Source organism: Oncorhynchus tshawytscha, linkage group LG06, assembly GCF_018296145.1.
Source record: "Oncorhynchus tshawytscha isolate Ot180627B linkage group LG06, Otsh_v2.0, whole genome shotgun sequence".
Taxonomy (NCBI): domain Eukaryota; kingdom Metazoa; phylum Chordata; class Actinopteri; order Salmoniformes; family Salmonidae; genus Oncorhynchus; species Oncorhynchus tshawytscha.
In genome coordinates this window covers 18,281,143-18,303,719 of record NC_056434.1, presented here as the reverse complement: position 1 = coordinate 18,303,719, position 22,577 = coordinate 18,281,143, and positions in this window count along the sequence as shown.

The window sequence follows — 22,577 nt, the reverse complement described above, 5'->3', positions numbered from 1 at the left end:
GCCACCAGCCATACTGCTCATTCTGTGCGTGATTTCCTGCAAGACAGGAATGTCAGTGTCCTGCCATGGCCAACGAAGAGCCCAGATTGAGCACGTCTGGGACCTGTTGGATCGGAGGGTGAGGGCTAGGGCCATTCCCCCCAGAAATGTCTGGGAACTTGCAGGTGCCTTGGTGGAAGAGTGGGGTAACATCTCACAGCAAGAACTGGCAAATCTTGTGAAGTGCACGAGGAGGAGATGCACTGCATAAATAATAAACACAGTTGGCAGTGAGAGGACGTTTCTTTTTTTGCTGAGTTTATGTGTCTCTAATATGGTCATACATTTGGCAGGATGTTAGGAAGTGCAGCTCAGTTTCCAACTCATTTTGTTGGCAGTGGGCACATAGCCTGTCTTCCCTTGAGAGCCAGGTCTGCCTACGGCAGCCTTTCTCAATAGCAAGGCTATGCTCACTGAGTTTGTACATAGTAAAAGCTTTCCTTAAGATTGGGTCAGTCACTATGGTCAGGTATTCTGCCACTGTGTACTCTCTGTTTAGGGCCAAATAGCGTTCTAGTTTGTTCTGTTTTTTTGTGAATTCTTTCCATTGTATCAAGTAATCATCTTTTTGTTTTCTCATGATTTGGTTGGGTCTAATTGTGTTGCTGACCTGGGGCTGTGTGGGGTCTGTTTGTGTTTGTGAACAGAGCCCCAGGACCAGCTTGCTTAGGGGATTCTTCTCCAGGTTCATCTCTCTGTAGGTGATGGCTTTGTTATGGAAGGTTTGGGAATCGCTTCCTTTTAAGTGGTTGTAGAATTTAATGGCTCTTTTCTGGATTTTGATAATTAGCGGGTATTGGCCTAATTCTGCTCTGCATGCATTATTTGGTGTTTTACGTTGTACACTGAGGATAATTTTGCAGAATTCTGCATGCAGAGTCTCAATTTGGTGTTTGTCCCATTCTGTGAATTCTTGGTTGGTGAGCGGACCCCAGACCTCACAACCATAAAGGGCAATGTGTTCTATAACTATAAATTGGTATGTCAACTTTTATGTTCCTTTTGATGGCATAGAATGACCTTCTTGCCTTGTCTCTCAGATCGTTCATAGCTTTGTGGAGGTTACCTGTGGCACTGATGTTTAGGCCAAGGTATGTATAGTTTTTGTGTGCTCTAGGGCAACAGTGTCTAGATGGAATTTGTATTTGTGGTCCTGGTGACTGGACCTTTTTTGGAACACCATTATTTTGGTCTTATTGAGATTTACTGTCAGGGCCCAGGTCTGGCAGAATCTGTGCAGAAGATCTAGGTGCTGCTGTAGGCCCTCCTTGGTTGGTGACAGAAGCACCAGATCATCAGCAAACAGTAGACATTTGAGTTTAGTAGGGTGCTGCAGACTTTTCTAGTGCCCTCGCCAATTCGTTGATATATATGTTGAAGAGGGTGCGGCTTAAGCTGCATCCCTGTCTTACCCCACGTCCCTATGGGAAGAAATGTGTGTGTTTTTTGCCTATTTTAACCGCACACTTGTTGTTTGTGTACAGTACAAGGATTTTATAATTCTTATGTTTTCCCCCCAACACCACTTTCCATCAATTTGTACAGCAGACCCTCATGCAAAATTGAGTCAAATGCTTTTTTGAAATCAACAAAGCATGAGAAGACTTTGCCTTTGCTTTGATTTGTTTGTTTGTCAATTAGGGTGTGCAGGGTGAATACGTGGTCTGTTGTATGATAATTTGGTAAAAAGCCAATTTAACATTTGCTCAGTACATTGTTTTCACTGAGGAAATTTACAAGTCTGCTGTTAATGATAATTCAGAGGATTTCCCCAAGATTGCTGTTGACGCATATCCCACAGTAGTTATTGGGGTCAAATTTGTCTCCACTTTTGTGGATCGGGGTGATCAGTCCTTGGTTCCAAATATTGGGGAAGATGCCAGAGCTAAGGATGATGTTAAAGAGTTTTAGTATAGCCAATTGGAATTTGTTGTCTGTATATTTCATCATTTCATCAAGGATACCGTCAACACCACAGGCCTTTTTGGGTTGGAGGGTTTTTATTTTGTCCTGTAGTTCATTCAAGGTAATTGGAGAATCCAGTGGGTTCTGGTAGGCTTTAGTAGTTGATTCTAAGATCTGTATTTGATCATGTATATGTTTTTGCTGTTTGTTCTTTGTTATAGAGCAAAAAAGATTAGATAAGTGGTTTACCCATACATCTCCATTTTGGATAGATAATTATTTGTGTTGTTGTTTGTTTAGTGTTTTCCAATTATCCCAGAAGTGGTTAGAGTCTATGGATTCTTCAGTTACATTGGGCTGATTTCTGACGTGCCGTTCCTTCTTTTTCTGTAGTGTAAACCTGTATTGTTTTAGTGATTCACCATAGCGAAGGCGTAGACTCAGGTTTCCTGGGTCTCTATGTTTTTGGTTGGACAGGTTTTTCAATTTCTTTCTTAGGTTTTTGCATTCTTCATCAAACCATTTGTCATTGTTGTTCCTTTTCGGTTTTCTGTTTGACATTTTTAGATTTGATAGGGAAACTGAGAGGTCAAATATACTGTTAAGATTTTCTACTGCCAAATTTACACCTTCACTATTACAGTGGGACGTTTTGTCCAGGAAGTTGTCTAGAAGGGATTGAATTTGTTGTTGCCTAATTGCTTTTTGGTAGATTTCCACACTACATTCATTCCATCTATAGCATTTCTTAATATTACTCAGTTCCTTTGACTTTTGATTCCTCATGATTGAGTATTGCCCTGTTCAAGTAGACTGATTCAAGTAGACTGACTGATTTTACTGTGGTCTGATAGGAGTGTTAGTGGGCTGACTGTGAATGCTCTGAGAGACTCTGAGTTGAGGTCAGTGATAAAGTAGTCTACAGTACTACTCTCTCTCTCTCTCTGTCTTTCTCTCTCTCTCTCTCTCTTTCTCTCTCTCTCTGTATCACTCTCTCTGTCTCTCTCTCTCTTTCTGTCTCTCTCTCTCTGGCGAGCTGCTCTGCTAAGTGGAAGATTAATGGCGAGATGATGTCCTGCCATCCCACTTAATGGACCTTGGAGTCATTATTTCCGTTGTGTGAGAAATTCTGCCCAGGCTTATGCGAGGGCAAGAAGCAAACAAAGCATAAAAACCAATTAGGTGTGGGCATATCAATTCTTTGTCGTGATTTCACATCTACTCTGGCAATTATTGATTGGAGTTCAGCTTAATAAGAGGGCCTGTTTCTGATAATTGGAAAAGGGATTTTTCAAGCAAACAAGCAATAGCTTAAAGACAAGAAATGTAGATATGAAATAACTAGCAGAGTTTAATATTTTATTGTAGTACAAAAACATGTATATATTCTCTTAAATCTGATTGCTCACAAACAAAAGCATGCCATTGTGGTGGAATCATCAGACCCAGTTATCCAATAAAAGTGGATGTAGTCAAATTGTTAATAGATTTTCCAGTTGACATTAAGGGCACTCACTCTACTGTAACGTTACATTGTGGACCCAATGCCTGCTCAATGGGAATTTGAGTGTATGTGCTTTGAACACATGCAGTGGACATGAATGTGGGTGCTGTTCTGTGTCCCCGACTCCCTCCACTGGTCCCTGGGAATGTTCTGAACTGCTCCAGCTTTCACCCTGCCGAAAAACACTTTTTTTTTGTGACTACACAAAAGATGCAGTCAGTGTGTGAGTAAGTACCATGATGGATTAGTGAGAGATTAGCTAGCCAGCAGTAAGTAAGCAATTTCTGAGCATTTTGTCTCCACATCCCCCTAGTACTCTCAGGAGATGCTCTCTCCTCAGCAGTGGCAAGTTGAGCTGCACACTGGAGCATTTAGGAAACAAAGCGTTGTTTGAATCATAGAATACCAAAGAGATATAGTAATATGAGTGTTCTTCTTCCCAAGTTTATTTTGTCAGCTTCTCTCTCACTGGAACCTTGTAGATTTCCTAGATTCTCAAGAGAAGTATGATACCATATTTCCATGTATCTCCATTCTGATTTGGACTTATCAGGACTGACATATACCTGTTTGTCTGATTCTTCAATATACTCTTAGTGAGGGAATTAAATGACTTCTACTACCTGTTAATAAACAAATTAAAATAAAAGCAAATTGTATTGGTCACATGCACATATTTAGCAGATGTCATTGCGGGTGTAATGAAATGCTTGTGTTCCTAGCTCCAACAGTGCAGTAGTATCTAACAATTCACAACGATAGACACTAATCTAAAAGTAAAAGAATGGAATTAAGAAATATACAAATATTAGATAGAGCAATGTCAGAGTGGTATTTACTAAAATATAGTAGAATAAAATACAGTATATACATATGAGATCAGTAAAGCAGTATGTAAACATTATTTTGACAGTATGTAAACATAATTTTTAAACATTATTAAACTGACTAGTGTTCCATTATTAAAGTGGCCAGTGATTCCAAGTCCATGTATATAGGGCAGCAGCCTCTAAGGTGCAGGATTGCGTAACCGGGTGGAAGCCAGCTAGTGATGGCTATTTAACCTTAACAGTCTGATGGCCTTGAGATAGAAGCTGTTTTTCAGTCTCTCAGTCCCAGCTTTGATGCACCTGTACTGACCTCACCTTCTGGATGATAGCGGGCTGAACAGACCGTGGCTCGGTTGGTTGATGTCCTTGATGATCTTTTTGGCCTTCCTGTGACATCGGGCGCTGTAGGTGTCCTGGAGGGCAGGTAGTTTGCCCCCAGTGATGCGTTGTGCAGACCACCCTCTGGAGAGCTCTGCGGTTGCGGGCGGTGCAGTTGCCATACTAGGCTGTGATACAGCCCGACAGGATGCTCTCAATTGTGCATCTGTAAAAGTTTGTGAAGGTTTTAGGTGGGCCATTTCGATTGTAGGTATGTGTACACCGAGGGACTTGAAGCTTTCCAACTTCTCCACTCTGGTCCCATCGATGTGGATAGGGGTGTGCTCCCTCTGCTGTTTAAGGTAGTCAAACATGGAACACCATATAATTTAAACAGACAGGAAAGATGAAAAAACGTCTCTGTGGTGGATGAGCTGTAGGAGTAAGTGAGAGGGACTGGGAGGCAGCCGTCTGAAAGGTCAGTGTAGTAAGACAATACAGTGTGCCTGTCTGTGCCTGCCCTAGCTCTGCGGAAAGGTCTAAACGGGATCCTTGGGATGTCCCAACTCTGATGTCACTCCGTTGAAGTTCAAATTTAAAATGGATAAGGTTAGGTTTAGGGTAGGGGTTAGAGTTAAGATTGCACTTACCCTAGCTCTGCTGAGCCGCAGAGTTAATGGATGGGGAGGACTCGTGGAGCCAGCCATTCTATTGAGTTGCATTAATGTGGTCAGGGGAGACTCAAATCAAATCAAATGTATTGGTCACACACATATTTAGCAGATGCTATTGCTGGTGTAGCAAAATACTTGTGTTCCTATTGTAGCTCCAACAGTCGCATGGCTCATCCCTTCATATCCACTTTCAGAGCTGCTCAGCCCTCAGAGTGGTGGGCGAGCTGAACCCCCCTCCTCATCTCTCTCTCTCTATTACTTAAAAATCATACAATGTGATTTTCTGGATTTTTGTTTTAGATTCCGTCTCTCACAGTTGAAGTGTACCTATGATAAAAAATTACAGACCTCTACATGCTTTGTAAGTAGGAAAACCTGCAAAATCGGCAGTGTATCAAATACTTGTTCTCCCCACTGTATATATATATATATATATATATATATCCCTCTCTCTCTACCATCCACAGGATCAGATCTTAGCATCAGAGCAATAACTTGGTTCATCTTTGTTTTGTTGTTCTACCTCAGCTTTAGGCAGTGGTTTTAGTACCATCACGCTATCTGTCGTGAGAACAGGTTGGTCTTCTCTGTATTACAAGGGATTTTATAGCTTCACATGTTTGCAATACAATGTGTATTGTTACCGAATTAATCTGTCCATGTGTCGCATGTTGAAGACCGTTCCCACAGTGCACAGTCATTGTTGAAAGGTGTTGAAACATCTTTAAAACAAGATAAGGGTGTGTAAGTTGTTGTCTGTGGTTTCACTGATTTCCTGCTATGCTGATTTGACTACCTCAAGTTAGAGTACATTCAAGGATACTACTTGAGTTCAGATATTTCGAAATGGCATGTTCCTAATGTGTTCTGAGAACTCTGATTGTGAAACAGAGTTGCGTTGGACTGCCATGTCTTCATATAGATTGAATGAGAGGTACATAGTTCATGAATGGAGCACAGTGGCTTCAGGGCCAGTCAGGCTGGCAATCTGCTTAGCATAATGACAGGAAAGGATGTTGTTTAATGCTTCCCTCCAACCCACAGGAACCACTTCCACTCTCTGACACTTCTCCACTCCCCCAGATATCACTCTATCAAAATGCCTCAAGAGGCATGACCAATCCATCACAGACCCATATTGTAATATGGCCTCTTACACTGCCTAATGCTCTCCTATGTTTAATATGGCTGTTGTGGTTGACTGGCCTGTAATTGGGGTAACAAGTGCAGTCAGGTTCATCTCCACATTCTTGACATTCTCAGTCGGGTATTAACAAGGCCTTCAAAGATGTTACGTTTATATTATTTTTTTGTTTTAGAGTCACACCCCAAAACACTGTTTATTTATAGTTAACACATTAACACATTTATAGTACACATAAAACATTCATAAAACTTTCATTAATCCCCCTAATATTGTGTTTACACCTAGTTTGAATGAAGATTGCGTCCAACATTCCCCTCTGCCCCCGTAAAACCCCTGATTTATCCCAGACTGAGGCCTTGCATTCCACGTCTGTTCCTCTTGTCATGTTTTCATTCGCCTGGCCTGCGGATCACTGACTCTGTGTTTGTTTTGGTTGTTTGATTGCGCTGATTGCTAATGGCTGGTCAGTCAGAGGGTAGAAGAGGGATGTACAGGCTTTTGTTCTGAGTTCAAATGTAGGCCTACTTGTGGTTCCATGGTGTTGTTAGTGCAAATCTAGATTAATTATGTGAGGGGTGAGTGTTATTTAAATTTCATTCAATTACCTTTTTCCAATTGTTATTTAGGATAGGCTGTACTTGGCTACTAAATGTGTACCTAAAGCAGTGTTAGTGAGTAGGCTGTCCATATAGCTAGATCCACATAGCCATCTGTATTACCATGCAGTGTTCAAAGCATTAGGAACACCGGCTCTTTCCATGACATAGACTGACCAGGTGAATCCAGGTGAAAGCTATGATCCCTTATTTATGTCACCTGTTAAATCACATGTTAAGTGTATGTGTGCCATTCAGAGGGTGAATGAGTAAGAAAAAATATTTAAGTGCCTTTGAACTGGGAATGGTAGTAGGTGCCAGGCGCGCCGGTTTAAATGTGTCAAGAAGGTGTTCCTCATATGTTTTGTACACTATGCACACTATGTGTATAACCCCACAATATGATTAATTGATAGATTCCAAGCAGTTTACCACCTGCAGTATTGCTCATAGTGTATCCAAATCAAACTGGTGGCAAAATCAAACATTTGACACTGAGCTGCTCCAATCAATGAGGGCTAATCCCGGACTTTAACCATACATCTGTTTGGTAATTGGTTGGGCTACTGGAGGGATGAACCATGGCTGGAGGAGACTGTGGTGGCTTTGGAGTGTCCCATTCTGCAAATAACCCATTCCTGTTCTCAGATTCAAAGAGAAGCAATTCTGGCAGCCTCCTGGGCCACATTGTCTGTGATATTCTCTCCCCCTGTGTGTATTTTCCTCAGGGATTCATTATTTGTTCTGAATATAAATAGCAGTCAGGAGCCAGATGCAGGAGGGAGACAATATAAATTCTAGTAAACTTCCAGGGAGTAATCGGGAGCAGAGGGGACGGTTTCCTCCCAGTTCACTTTATACTACATTGTGACCGGCAGTTTATCCATATAGCCTTCTTTTTTTTTTGGGGGGGTAGCAGATAAATCAGCTATGAAACTAGCAGACAGATCAAAAAACATTACATGCATTATTTCTGATCCCCTTTTTATTTTCATTTTTTTTGCCCTTGCCACCCAGGACCTGGTGGAAAACATAAAAATTCAATATATATACATATATTGAGAGACCTCTTGAGTTGAACCAGTAAATCTCAGAGCTTTGAGGTTCCAATAGCTACCAGGAAGTGTTCTCCCAGTGCTGATGACATGCAGTCCGAAGCCCAGACTCAAATCTGCAAGCTGTGCAGTCAGGAAATGAAGGAATCAAGCTGCCACGAGTGAGGAAAGTGGTGTGAACTTCACAGGGCATAACTACAGCATTTGCTATTGTGTAAATCTGATGTGTATGTGTAATGACAGAGTAACATTGCATCTCATTGACCAACATTTAGATACAGTGCATTCGGAAATTATTCAGACCACTTGACTTTTTCCACATTTGGTAGGTTACAGCCTTATTCTAAAATGGATTCAATCGTTTTCCCCCCTCATCAATCTACACACAATACCCCATGATGACAAAGCAAAAACAGGTTTTTAGAATTTACATTAGTATTCAGACCATTTACGAAGTACTTTGTTTGAAGCACCTTTGGCAGCGATTACAGCCGTGGAGTCTTCTTGGGTATGACGCTACAAGCTTGGCACAACTGTATTTGGGGAGTTTCCCCCATTCTTCTCTGCAGACCTCTCAAGCTCTGTCAGGTTGGATGGAAAGCATTGCTGCACAGCTATTTTCAGATCTCTCCAGAGATGTTCGATCGGGTTCAAGTCCGGGCTCTGGCTGGGCCACTCAAGAACATTCAGAGACTTGTCCCGATGCCACTCCAGCTTTGTCTTGGCTGTTTGCTTAGGGTTGTTGTCCTGTTGGAAGGTGAACCTTCGCCCTAGTCTGAGGTCCTGAGCGCTCTGGAGCTGGTTTTCATCAAGGATCTCTGTACCTTGCTCCGTTCATCTTTGCTTCGATCCTGACTAGTCTCCCAGTCCCCACAGCATGATGCTGCCACCAACATGCTTCACCGTAGGGATGGTGCCAGGTTTCCTCCAGACGTGACACTTGGCATTCAGGCCAAAGAGTTCAATCTTCGTTTCATCAGACCAGAGAATCTTGTTTCTCATGTTTTAGGTGCCCTTTGGCAAACTCCAAGCAGGCTGTCATGTGCCTTTTAATGAGGAGCGGCTTCCGTCTGGTCACTCTACCATAACGGCCTGATTGGTGGAGTGCTGACGAGACAGTTGTCTTTCTGGAAGTTTCTCCTATCTTCACAGAGGAAATCTAGGGCTCTGTTAGAGTGACCATTGGGTTCTTGGTCACCTCCCTGACCAAGACCCTTCTCCCCTGATTGCTCAGTTTGGCCGGGTGGCCAGCTCTAGGAAGAATCTTGGTGGTTCCAAACTTCTTCCATTTAAGTATGATGGAGGCCACTGATTTCTTAGGGATTTTCAATTGTCACGCCCTGATCTGTTTCACCTGTTCCTGTCCTTGTCTCCACCCCCTCCAGGTGTCGCTTATTTTCCCCCAGTGTATTTATCCCTGTGTTTCCTGTCTCTCTGTGCCAGTTCGTCTTGTCTGTTTAGTCAAGTCAACCAGCGTGTTTTTCCCGTTCTCCTTTTTCTAGTCCTCCCGGTTTTGACCCTTGCCTGTTTCTGGACTCTGCCTGACCATTCTGCCTGCCTTGACCACGAGCCTGTCTGCTACTCTGTACCTCCTTGACTCTGATCTGGTTTTGACCTTTTTGCCTGTCCACGACCATTCTCTTGCCTACCCCTTTGGATTATTAAACATTGTAAGACTCAAACCATCTGTCTCCCGTGTCTGCATCTGGGTCTCGCCTTGTGCCTTGATATCAATGCTGCAGAATTTCTTTTGTACCCTTCCCCAGGTCTGTGCCTCAGCACAATCCTATATTGGCGCTTTACGGACAATTCCGTCAACCTCATGGCTGGTTTTTGCTCTGACATGTACAGTCAGCCACCGTGCTTCTACACCTGCATTGCTTGTTGTTTGGGGTTTTAGGCTGGGTTTCTGTACAGCACTTTGAGATATCAGCTGATGTACGAAGGGCTATATAAATACATTTGATTTGATTTGATTTACGGTGTGCCTTTCCAAATCACATCCAATCAATTGAATTTACTACTGGTGGACTCCAATCAAGTTGTAGAAACATCTCAAGGATGATCAATGGAAACAGGATGCACCTGAGCTCAATTTTCAGTCTCATAGCAAAAGAGTACTTATGTAAATAAGGTATTTAAAATAAATAATAATTACATTTGCAAACAATTCAAAAAAACGTTTTCTGCTTTGTCATTATGGGATATTGTGTGTAGATTGCAAAGCATTTTTATTTTATTTAATACATTTTAGAATAAGGCTAACAAAATGTGGAAAACATAACAAAATGTGGAAAAAGTCAAGGGGTCTGAATACTTTCCGAATGCACTGTACGTACAGAAGCAATGATTGAATTGATTAGGCACATTGTGTTGATGTTAAATTAGGTTGTATATTCATCATAAATAAGCAAATGTATTTCTCCACCATAAAAACAAGACTCCACAATATTTCTGTGGAATCATTAGGCTAAATGTAAGTCTGATGTTTGAGTTAAATGGTTTGAAGACTGATTTGCAGCTTTGCCTATTTCTGGGACTCTGCGGCCCATGCATTTTTAAAAGCTTTTCCATTGGCGATCATCATCCATCCTCTTTGTTCAACAGTTCAGCAAACTCCTCCCTGGAAATACACTCACCATTTTCCCATTACTTTCTTGATAACCTGCCAACGGTTGTAATGATCTCCTTATTTTACAGCAGTACATCTGCACTCTACATGGCATGAGCATGACCCTCTCCTATCACTTTGTGTGTTGGTGTGTGATTCTGCCCAGCACAGTGCCACAGCCTGCTGATGGTGATGAATGAGCTGGAGGGGATGATGAAGTGGCTGGAGTCAGGTCCTCATCTGATGCAGCCTTGGGGATGAATACCACAAGGCCAGCCCCACACTATGCTAAACATCCTGGTTCATTTGCACTGAAGCAGCAGGAAGCACCTCCCTCAGGGCCAGGGTCCAAGTTTTGAATTATGAAGACACCCAGGGATGGTGGGTGGGTGGGTGGGTGGATAGGTGGGTGGGTGGGTGCATACTCAAATATAACAATATTGATCCAGAGAGGCATATTTTTAGGGGGCCTGTCACCCCTAAGAGTTAGTGTGTAATTTTAACCCTACCAGGGTTCCCATCTCAGGGCAAGGTGTGCTCTCCCAGAGTGACATCCAGTCAGGGTGGCCTTGGTCTGGCCCAGGGGTTAGGAGTCAGAGTTATTGGATGGGGTCTCTTTGGGGTGGGAAAGGTGGGTGTTAGGAGCAAGAGGTACTGTGGGTGGCCAGGGCTGTGGGGATTTGGGGAGTGTGAGGTGTGGTGAGGGGCTAGAGGTACTGGGGGTTGGAGGCTGAGGGTCTTTGCCAAGGCCATGGTGGAGGTGCTCCAATCAAGTGGGATTACCATGCCACCTGTTTGCACGTTGCTGCCCAGCCTTGATATGCTGCGGCGGGGTGGCAGCCAGATGTGGAGGTGCAGCTGTGGTTCAGACCTGGAGAGTTTACGTAGTCCCTCTGGATTTCCCCCTAAGCCTCTCCACAGCACAGACGGCCATTCAGCTAGGAACCACATGTGCCTCCCTCCTTCCCCCCCTCTCTCCGCCCTCCTCAATTCCAGGATGCAACAGATCCTCAGAGGAATCTATTACCCCCTCTTCATCCCCACTGGTCTTGGTTATCCGATTCATTACGTGGGAAGGAATAACTCTGGCCACTCAACATCCACCCACCTATTGTCAGGGCTATCTCATTAGGGTGAACTGTATGTGTTTCCATAGATGTTCACTAAATGTAAGATCTGTGAATAAGTAAGTGCAGGTATATTGAATCAGAAAGAACACATTGACTTGACGTGTTTATGTTTTTCCATGCCTCTGTCAGTTGTGACTGGGGTGAACATGACCTTATTGCAAAGCCTTCAAAGAAAAAGCCCTTGAAAGAACACACAGAGCTCCGAGCTCACAAGGCAATATGCACCATGCTCCCCCTCTTTAACGGCTTACCGTAAAATTCTCAAAGCTTTAGGAAACATATGTGTCTATTTTTATTGGCAAAAGCAATTGAGCAGCCCTCTGCGTGTGTTGGCATAGATCAGACAGGATTTCTGCCATGGATAATTCCAACTAACACTTCAGATCCGATGACTAAAAAGGGTTTTCTAGAGGTCATTATATTGGGGATTCTTTTTTTTAATCAATTTGTGCATATTTAGTTTTATTTTCCAATGTCAACCACAATATGGGCACTTATGGTAATTTCAACAACACCCACTTTTGTGGCAATTGAAAAGGAAAGTAAATAAAAGATCTGAACACATGCAGATATCAGGACAGACAGACATCCTTCGACATTGTGATCTGCCGTTCCTCCATGCCCTCCCTGGTCGCCCAACAAAGAGGCAGGCTCTTGTCGGGAAACCGAGCGTGGGCAGGAGAGAGCTGGGTATCTGCCACATGCCGTGTAACCACTCCCTGCGGGTTGAGAGTGGTGCCCATATGCATAGAATGTGTGTGTAGGGGTGGCTTTATGTGCCCTTTGTGTGTTCCCTTTCCCTGTGTGCCTTGAGTGGTGCCGGGTACGTAGGCATCCCTTCCCAGCACAGGCAGCACCGTGTATGGCATCCCCCGTTGGCACTGCCCACAGCCCACCCTGACAAAGCCAGCCCTGGCTTGCCCTGCCTGCCCAGACTCCCCTGCCCTGGCACCGGACCCTGGAAAGTTAAAATGCTCCAACTCAGGATAAATAAACAAATCCCCCATAAATAGAAAAACCAGGGTTTTCTGTTCATTAATAGACTACCACCTTTTGAAAGCTGTATTGTGACCACTGTCTATCTGAGACGACAACAACACAATGATTTAGGGATAAAGAGGAACAATACAGCTCTGTGTGACAGATAGTCACATTGAGATGCTCTTTTGTTTGAAATTAACTCAAACGGATCAATGCCTCAGTGTCTTCTGTTTAAAGAACAAAATCACCCCATAATGCATCAGAAAACTAAACTTAGGAAGTAGTGGTTCTTAGGACGTACACATCGTCTAATTTGTGTAGTTTGATTCATTATGACACTGAGAAGTCATTTATCAGTATAATTATTCTGACACGGCTTTTCTCCCACCCACTACGTTTGTGAAGCATTATGTAACTTAAAGGAGACTAGTCTTTCATGAGCAGAACCTGTGTCTTGACAATTTGCGTAGTTGTTTCTTTTGATAAGTGTGGGGTCATTGCAGGAGAAAACAGAAACGGCTGATTTTTAATGGAATATCTACATAGGTGTACAGAGGCCCATTATCAGCAACCATCACTCCTGTGTTTCAATGGCACATTGTGTTCGCTAATCCATGTTTATCATTTTAAAAGGCTGATTGATCATTAGAAAACCCTTTTGTAATTATGTTAGCACAGCTGAAAACTGGTGTTCTGATTAAAAAAAGCAATACAACTGGTCTTCTTTAGACTAGTTGATTATCTGGCGCATCAGCATTTGTGGGTTTGATTACAGGCTCAAAATGGCCAGAAACAAAAACCTTTCTTCTGAAACTCATCAGTCTATTCTTGTTCTGAGAAATGAAGGCTATTCCATGTGAGAAATTGCCAAGAAACTGAAGATCTCATTCATCGCTGTGTACTACTCCCTTCACAGAACAGCGCAAACTGACCCTAACCAGAATAGAAAGTGCGAGGCCCTGGTGCACAACTGAGCAAGAGGACAAGTACATTAGACTGTCTAGTTTGAGAAACAGACGCCTCACAAGTCCTCAACTGGCAGATTCATTAAATAGTACTTGCAAAACACCAGTCTCAACGTCAACAGTGAAGAGGCGATTCCAGGATGCTAGGCAGAAGGCCAGCATCAAACTAGACACTGCATATGTGTATCTTTCTACCAAGAAGTGACAGGCCTTTCAGCGAATTAAATAGTTAGGGGATATGAGGATCTTTCCAGCTTTCAGTGTGGTGGCTATGTCATGTAATTCGACACCAGAGTCACTTGTTACCTCAACTCATAAACTCACTTGCTGGACTGAGACTGAGATTCAGAAGTGAATATACTACCCGGATAAAGCACTACATAAACTTCAGTTAGTGATAAATACGGCTGCTAAGAATCCTGACTAGAACCCCAAAAATTGATCAGTTTACTCCAGTGCTAGCCTCCCTACACTGGCTTCCTGTCAAGGCAAGGGCTGATTTCAAGGTTTTACTGCTAACCTACAGAGCATTACATGGGCTTGCTCCTACCTATCTCTCTGATTTGGTCCTGCCGTACATACCTACACGTACGCTACGGTCACAAGACGCAGGCCTCCTAATTGTCCCTAGAATTTCTAAGCAAACAGCTGGAGGCAGGGCTTTCTCCTATAGAGCTCCATTTGTATGGAATGGTCTGCCTACCCATGTGAGAGACGCAAACTCGGTCTCAACCTTTAAGTCTTTACTGAAGACTCATCTCTTCAATGGGTCATATGATTGAGTGTAGTCTGGCCCAGGAGTGTGAAGGTGAACGGAAAGGCTCTGGAGCAACGAACCGCCCTTGCTGTCTCTGCCTGGCAAGTTCCCCTCTTTCCACTGGGATTCTCTGCCTCTAACCCTATTACAGGGGCTGAGTCACTGGCGTACTGGTGCTCTTTCATGCCGTCCCTAGGAGGGGTGCGTCACTTGAGTGGGTTGAGTCACTGATGTGATCTTCCTGTCTGGGTTGGCGCCCCCCCTTGGGTTGTGCCATGGCGGAGATCTTTGTGGGCTATACTCAGCCTTGTCTCAGGATGGTAAGTTGGTGGTTGAAGATATCCCTCTAGTGGTGTTCCTACATCGACTGCACCTCAGCAGATGATCTGCCATTTCTCACAGACACAGACACAGCACTCGGACCAGCAGAACCAGAACCTTTAGCAAATAAGTCAGATAATTTCAAATATTTAGCCGTATCGGCCTCAGTAACTCTTTTTTGGTCTCTCTAACTTTTTCGGCTCCACCCTTCCATGTTTCTGTTTTGACTGAGTGACTGACAGAGTCAGAGTGGGTCTCACTCTCTTTGATGATGCGCATTTGACTTTGAATGTGAATTTTCCCCACCTCAACTCAGCCAATCAGAAAACCAGACTCTCCCATCTTAGTAGGGGGGCCGGCTGTTCCCCACATGCTCAATATAGATGATTATGACAACAGAGAAATAGAGCAAAAGTCATTTAAAAAACAGGCACAATATCGACCAGCCCTTCTGGCATTTACCAGAATTGCCAGACTGTCAATCAAACCATGGATCAGGAAGTGTTTGAAGTCAGAGTTTAATTATTGATTTGGGGTATAGCCGGAAGATAGACCTATTATAAACCCAATGGTTTCACACCATTTACATTAAGGGTTCGGGCTATTTTGATCATACATACGTTTCCATGGCACACCTCTGGTGCACTAGTGTGTTAGAAGTGAGGCAATGACACAGTGCACACACACACAGTCAATGAGTTTCTCTGGTAGTAATAGGATACTGCACCTGGACTCTTTAATAGCACCTCAGAAAAACAGAGTCCTTGCCCCTTTAAGGGAAGAAAAGTCAGAAAAACAGGAGTGAGAGATATGTGTCTATGTCTGTGTGTACGTGTATAAGTCAGACTGATAAACACATACACTTGTGAGAAAGAGAGAGACAGAAAAAGAGAGACAGAGAGAGAGAGAGAATTCATTAGGCACTAAGAGCTATTCCTCTCTGGCGAAAGGCTAATGCAATTGCCACAATAAGAGAGTCTCAACGGAGCCTGGAAAAACACTGAGGGGGATGAAAGAAGAGGAGGGAGGGAAGAAAGGAGGGAGGAGAACTGACAGCACTGCTTCCAGACCCTCAGATAGACAGTGGATCTCTTGGGACGAACAGTTGAAAGTCTTTTTCTCACTCTCCTTTTCTCTCTCTCTCTCTCTCTCTCTCTCTCTCTCTCTCTCTCTCTCTCTCTCTCCTGTTATTCTGCTGTAAGTGGACGAGCTGGGGCTATGCATCTCCAGAGTGATTCATTCGATTGAAGAAAGGAGACAAAACTAGCTAGCTGCCAGTCACCAGCCAGAGGGGTGTGTTAACTAGCTCCAAGTCTGACCTCTCCTCTGCTCTCCTCTTCTCTCCTCTTCTCTGTGGCAACCGAACACAGGATAGGACAACCCTTCTCTCTCTCTCATCTCCTCTCCTCTCCACCACTGGCTGTGGGAACTGGGAACAAGACCGGTATAGCCCCCTCTATACGCCCCCAAAAGAGACCTCGGCACAGGACAGACTGAGCTTCTGCTGCTGGATCTGAAATGGCACATTCCGTAGAGCAGTCTTCCCAGAAGGAACTCCTCCACTGACTGCTCCACTCCTCAGCTGAACTCAGTCGGCTCCACGCGGCACTGCTGGATCTGGGAGCATGGTGAGTGGCAGTTCTGTTCACTTTTTCAGATTCTCTCTCTCACTCTCTCACTCTCTCTCACTCTCTTATTAGGCTAAGGCAACTCCCTTGTCAGTCACTTAGATCAGACAACCATAGATCAGACAACCAGAAACAGCATCAGACCTGTCTAAAGTTACCCTAGTACACTGAGCATCAGAGTAACTTCACATTGTCGACATCTCATCAGCCAGGCTCTGTTCTATTGACCGCGGTGCTATCAGGAAGAATGAAGCAAAAACGATTTACTGTACCGTTTTTTCATCTGTTTATAGATTTTTTGTATTTGTCTGCTTATGTCATAAAATTATTGAGGATATCCACATGTTGATAGGTTAGTGTTGGCCTGTTCACATATTTTATTTAGAACTTAAATTGTCATACTGTTCAAGAAGAAAAATAATCCATGTCAGATTTCCATTTGAGACAGTGTTGAGACATACCAGCTGTGCACAAAGGATCAACCCTCTATCCTGTTAAATTGACTGAAAAGAAAAATATACTACCAGCTAGAATTTCACACACCTGGTGCTGAATATTTGCATGTCTTTGTGCCTCCACGCCCTCTTGTGAGCTTGTGAGCACTACTGTGTACTAAGGCTCTTCAAATGCCTACTCTTTATTTGGACATGGAATACTTTGATTCCATAAACTCAAATTCCTCTATTTCGAGACAAATAGTACAAATATTTGAATATGTTCCAAGATTTCTGGATTTACTCATCTAGTAGTTCCAGACAGACCAGGACAAAGGTTTGACAAGGTCTGATATTTGTATTTCTTTAGGTGCATTTTCAGATACTTGTCTATTTCCTGCTGGAGATGCATCTTTGGGCGTTGCCTGGAAGATGGGGAATAATGAACAGATGTGTCAATGATAGGGACATTCTGTTTGTGTGTGTGTGTGTGTGTGTGTATGTGTGTGTGTGTGTGTGTGTGTGTGTGTGTTGCCACCACACAGTGAAACAGGAATGGTGGTCTGAACCCTGGCAATTACCAAACACATCCAAGCCATGCACTCAATGAAGGAGCCTTTGATAGGCCAGACTGACGCATAGAATTTACTTTTACGACCCTCCAAGTAGGAAGCAGCTTCCCTTGTTGGAGTTTAAACACATGCCTGCACACACAGGCACACACAGACAGACAGCACACGCACTCATAAACACCTACTGTGCAGTACAAAGTACCCGGTGGCGTCATGCACCCAATCATTTTAATAAGACACTGTTTGATGATCAAATTCAATATCTTTTGCATTAATCCTGTGTATGTTTTTTTTTTTGGGGGGGGGGTCATACATTTATCAAATTCAATGGACATGATGCCTCTGAGTAAACACAAACACTCACACCATCCCTTCAACACCAAGTGTGTGAAATTGCTGCAGTAACGTTGGCCAGGTCAATATGTTGTTCACCAGTCATTGAATAATCAGGTTATGAAAACGATGCCGTGCTTCATGTCGCAGTAGGCTAACAGCAGCAACAACAGCCTACAATTGGAGACATCCGTCATGGAAAAACAGGCCTCAGTGTGGAGAGAAGAGATTGCATGCTTGGAATGGGGAGGGAGGGAGCCTCCCTGTGCACGTCAACTCCTCCTGTCTTCTCACATGTATTGTTTTTTATGATTGATGTTGCATTATCGTTGGCATGGCTTCAAATAAACCAGCTGATATGGTTTTGTCTGGATCAGTATAGTTTGACCTTCTGACTGACATACAGTGCCTTGCGAAAGTATTCGGCCCCCTTGAACTTTGCGACCTTTTGCCACATTTCAGGCTTCAAACATAAAGATATAAAACTGTATTTTTTTGTGAAGAATCAACAACAAGTGGGACACAATCATGAAGTGGAACGACATTTATTGGATATTTCAAACTTTTTTAACAAATCAAAAACTGAAAAATTGGGCGTGCAAAATATTCAGCCCCTTTACTTTCAGTGCAGCAAACTCTCTCCAGAAGTTCAGTGAGGATCTCTGAATGATCCAATGTTGACCTAAATGACTAATGATGATAAATACAATCCACCTGTGTGTAATCAAGTCTCCGTATAAATGCACCTGCACTGTGATAGTCTCAGAGGTCCGTTAAAAGCGCAGAGAGCATCATGAAGAACAAGGAACACACCAGGCAGGTCCGAGATACTGTTGTGAAGAAGTTTAAAGCCGGATTTGGATAGAAAAAGATTTCCCAAGCTTTAAACATCCCAAGGAGCACTGTGCAAGTGATAATATTGAAATGGAAGGAGTATCAGACCACTGCAAATCTACCAAGACCTGGCCGTCCCTCTAAACTTTCAGCTCATACAAGGAGAAGACTGATCAGAGATGCAGCCAAGAGTTGCCACCAGCCATGATCACTCTGGATGAACTGCAGAGATCTACAGCTGAGGTGGGAGACTCTGTCCATAGGACAACAATCAGTCGTATATTGCACAAATCTGGCCTTTATGGAAGAGTGGCAAGAAGAAAGCCATTTCTTAAAGATATCCATAAAAAATGTTGTTTAAAGTTTGCCACAAGCCACCTGGGAGACACACCAAACATGTGGAAGAAGGTGCTCTGGTCAGATGAAACCAAAATTGAACTTTTTGGCAACAATGCAAAACGTTATGTTTGGCGTAAAAGCAACACAGCTCATCACCCTGAACACACCATCCCCACTGTCAAACATGGTGGTGGCAGCATCATGGTTTGGGCCTGATTTTCTTCAGCAGGGACAGGGAAGATGGTTAAAATTGATGGGAAGATGGATGGAGCCAAATACAGGACCATTCTGGAAGAAAACCTGATGGAGTCTGCAAAAGACCTGAGACTGGGATGGAGATTTGTCTTCCAACAAGACAATGATCCAAAACATAAAGCAAAATCTACAATGGAATGGTTCAAAAATAAACATATCCAGGTGTTAGAATGGCCAAGTCAAAGTCCAGACCTGAATACAATCGAGAATCTGTGGAAAGAACTGAAAACTGCTGTTCACAAATGTTCTCCATCCAACCTCACTGAGCTCGAGCTGTTTTGCAAGGAGGAATGGGAAAAAAATTCAGTCTCTCGATGTGCAAAACTGATAGAGACATACCCCAAGCGACTTACAGCTGTAATCGCAGCAAAAGGTGGCGCTACAAAGTATTAACATAAGGGGGCTGAATAATTTTGCACGCCCAATTTTTCAGTTTTTGATTTGTTAAAAAAGTTTGAAATATCCAATAAATGTTGTTCACCTTCATGATTGTGTCCCACTTGTTGATTCTTCACAAAAAAATACAGTTTTATATCTTTATGTTTGAAGCCTGAAATGTGGCAAAAGGTCGCAGAGTTCAAGGGGGCCGAATACTTTCGCAAGGCACTGTATATGCCATTGATGTAGTCAGTCTGATATTGTATCTATGTGCCAGGCCCAGGAATTTTGCCACTCCACTGTGACTTCACTCACAAACTAATTATCTCTCTCTCTCTCTCTCTCATCAACTTTGAAGAACATCTGTTTTTCAGAATAGTTCAAACACACTTACTACACTTGATAAGCCTACATTGTAACATATTGCATTAACACAATGCAAAGTGAATTATAGCTAATGGAACACCAGAAGCTTTACTCCCAGTCCCTCCAGGTTGTAAATTCTGATTGAGGGACTCAATGGGGTGAATAATGGAATCCAGACTTAATGAACAGCTATAATGACGTTTTAATGCCGTGAAGCGTCTCACTACCTGCAGGAACAAAGGTGTGATATGACCTTTTGGGTTCAACATGGATATCCTCTCATGTCCCAAACCTCAGCTTCTCAATCAGGATTACCGCACCAGTCACCACTAAAGCAAAATACTTTAAGACTAAGACAACCAGCAGTGAAGGTCAAAGTGATGTAAATACTACACTTAGAACAATGCATGTCTTACAATTCAGACTTTTAGGCCTGCACATACAGTGGGGCAAACAAGTATTTAGTCAGCCACCAATTGTGCAAGTTCTCCCACATAAAAAGATGAGAGAGGCCTGTAATTTTCATCATAGGTACACTTCAACTATGACAGACAAAATGAGAAAAGAAAATCCAGAAAATCACATTGCAGGATTTTTAATGAATTTCTTTGCAAATTAAGGTGGCTAGGCCACTGGCTAGGCCACTCCAGGACCTTGAAATGATTCTTACAAAGCCACTCCTTCATTGCCCGGGCGGTGTGTTTGGGATCATTGTCATGCTGAAAGACCCAGCCACGTTTCATCTTCAATGCCCTTGCTGATGGAAGGAGGTTTTCACTCAAAATCTCACGATACATGGCCCCATTCATTCTTCCTTTACACGGATCAGTCGTCCTGGTCCCTTTGCAGAAAAACAGCCCCAAAGCATGATGTTTCCACCCCCATGCTTCACAGTAGGTATGGTGTTCTTTGGATGCAACTCAGCATTCTTTGTCCTCCAAACACGACGAGTTGAATTTTTACCAAAAAGTTATATTTTGGTTTCATCTGACCATATGACATTCTCCCAATCTTCTTCTGGATCATCCAAATGCTCTCTAGCAAACTTCAGACGGGCCTGGACATGTACTGGCTTAAGCAGGGGGACACGTCTGGCACTGCAGGATTTGAGTCCCTGGCGGCGTAGTGTGTTACTGATGGTAGGCTTTGTGACTTTGGTCCCAGCTCTCTGCAGGTCATTCACTAGGTCCCCCCGTGTGGTTCTGGGATTTTTGCTCACCGTTCTTGTGATCATTTTGACCCCACGGGGTGAGATCTTGCGTGGAGCCCCAGATCGAGGGAGATTATCAGTGGTCTTGTATGTCTTCCATTTCATAATAATTGCTCCCACAGTTGATTTCTTCAAGCAAAGCTGCTTACCTATTGCAGACTCAGTCTTCCCAGCCTGGTGCAGGTCTACAATTTTGTTTGTGGTGTCCTTTGACAGCTCTTTGGTCTTGGCCATAGTGGAGTTTGGAGTGTGACTGTTTGAGGTTGTTGACAGGTGTCTTTTATACTGATAACAAGTTCAAACAGGTGCCATTAATACAGGTAACGAGTGGAGGACAGAGCAGGGGAGCCTCTTAAAGAAGAAGTTACAGGTCTGTCAGAGCCAGAAATCTTGCTTGTTTGTAGGTGACCAAATACTTATTTTCCACCATAATTTGCAAATAAATTCATAAAAAATCCTACTATGTGATTTTCTGGATTTCTTTTTCTCATTTTGTCTGTCATAGTTGAAGTGTACCTATGATGAAAATTACAGGCCTCTCTCATCTTTTTAAGTGGGAAAACTTGCACAATTGGTGGCTGACTAAATACTTTTTTGCCCCACTGTATCTATTTCATCTTCACACTTATCACCCATGGAATAGAATAGAACAGAATAGAACATAGCTTAATGGAAAATAATAGAATACAAAAGAATAAAATAGAATGAAGTAGACTAATGAGACATTTATAAGTGGTTTATAAGCAGGAACCTCTAAGTCCTCTCTCTAGCTGTCTCATTCTGTCCTGTGCAGGTTATGTTTTGCGAGAGCAGAGATTCGTGGAGACAAACCATTGTAGCGCCAGTGTGTGAGATGCTGGGTGACTTAAACAGTGCGTCACTGTGGTCAGATGCTAAACTTCCACCTGCAGTCACAACCATCAGATACACGCCATGTCTCCTATGTAAACACATGCCCTGTGGTTGGACATAAGAATCTGTTGTTTTACTTCCATTATGTCTGGGAAACATCATAACTTTGTGCAAAATAAGCAGAAAAAGCAATCCATCACATTTTGAATGAGCTCATTTGTGGTTGTCTATTCGGGACATATCAGATCAGATCAATTCAAATTTTATTGGTTGCATACACGTTTATCAGATGTTACTGCGGGTGTAGCAAAACACTTGTGTTCCTAGCTTCAACAGTGCAGTAATATCTAACAATACACAACAATACACACAAATCTAAAAGTAAAAGAACGGAATTAAGAAATATTGAAATATTAATTAAGACGAGCAATGTCGGAATCCGGAGTTTTAAAGTGAAATGGACACTATGTAAAGTATATTCCAATTAAAAGCTGATTAGCATATTCCATGTGTAGAATGTCTCCAAATGATATTATATTACAT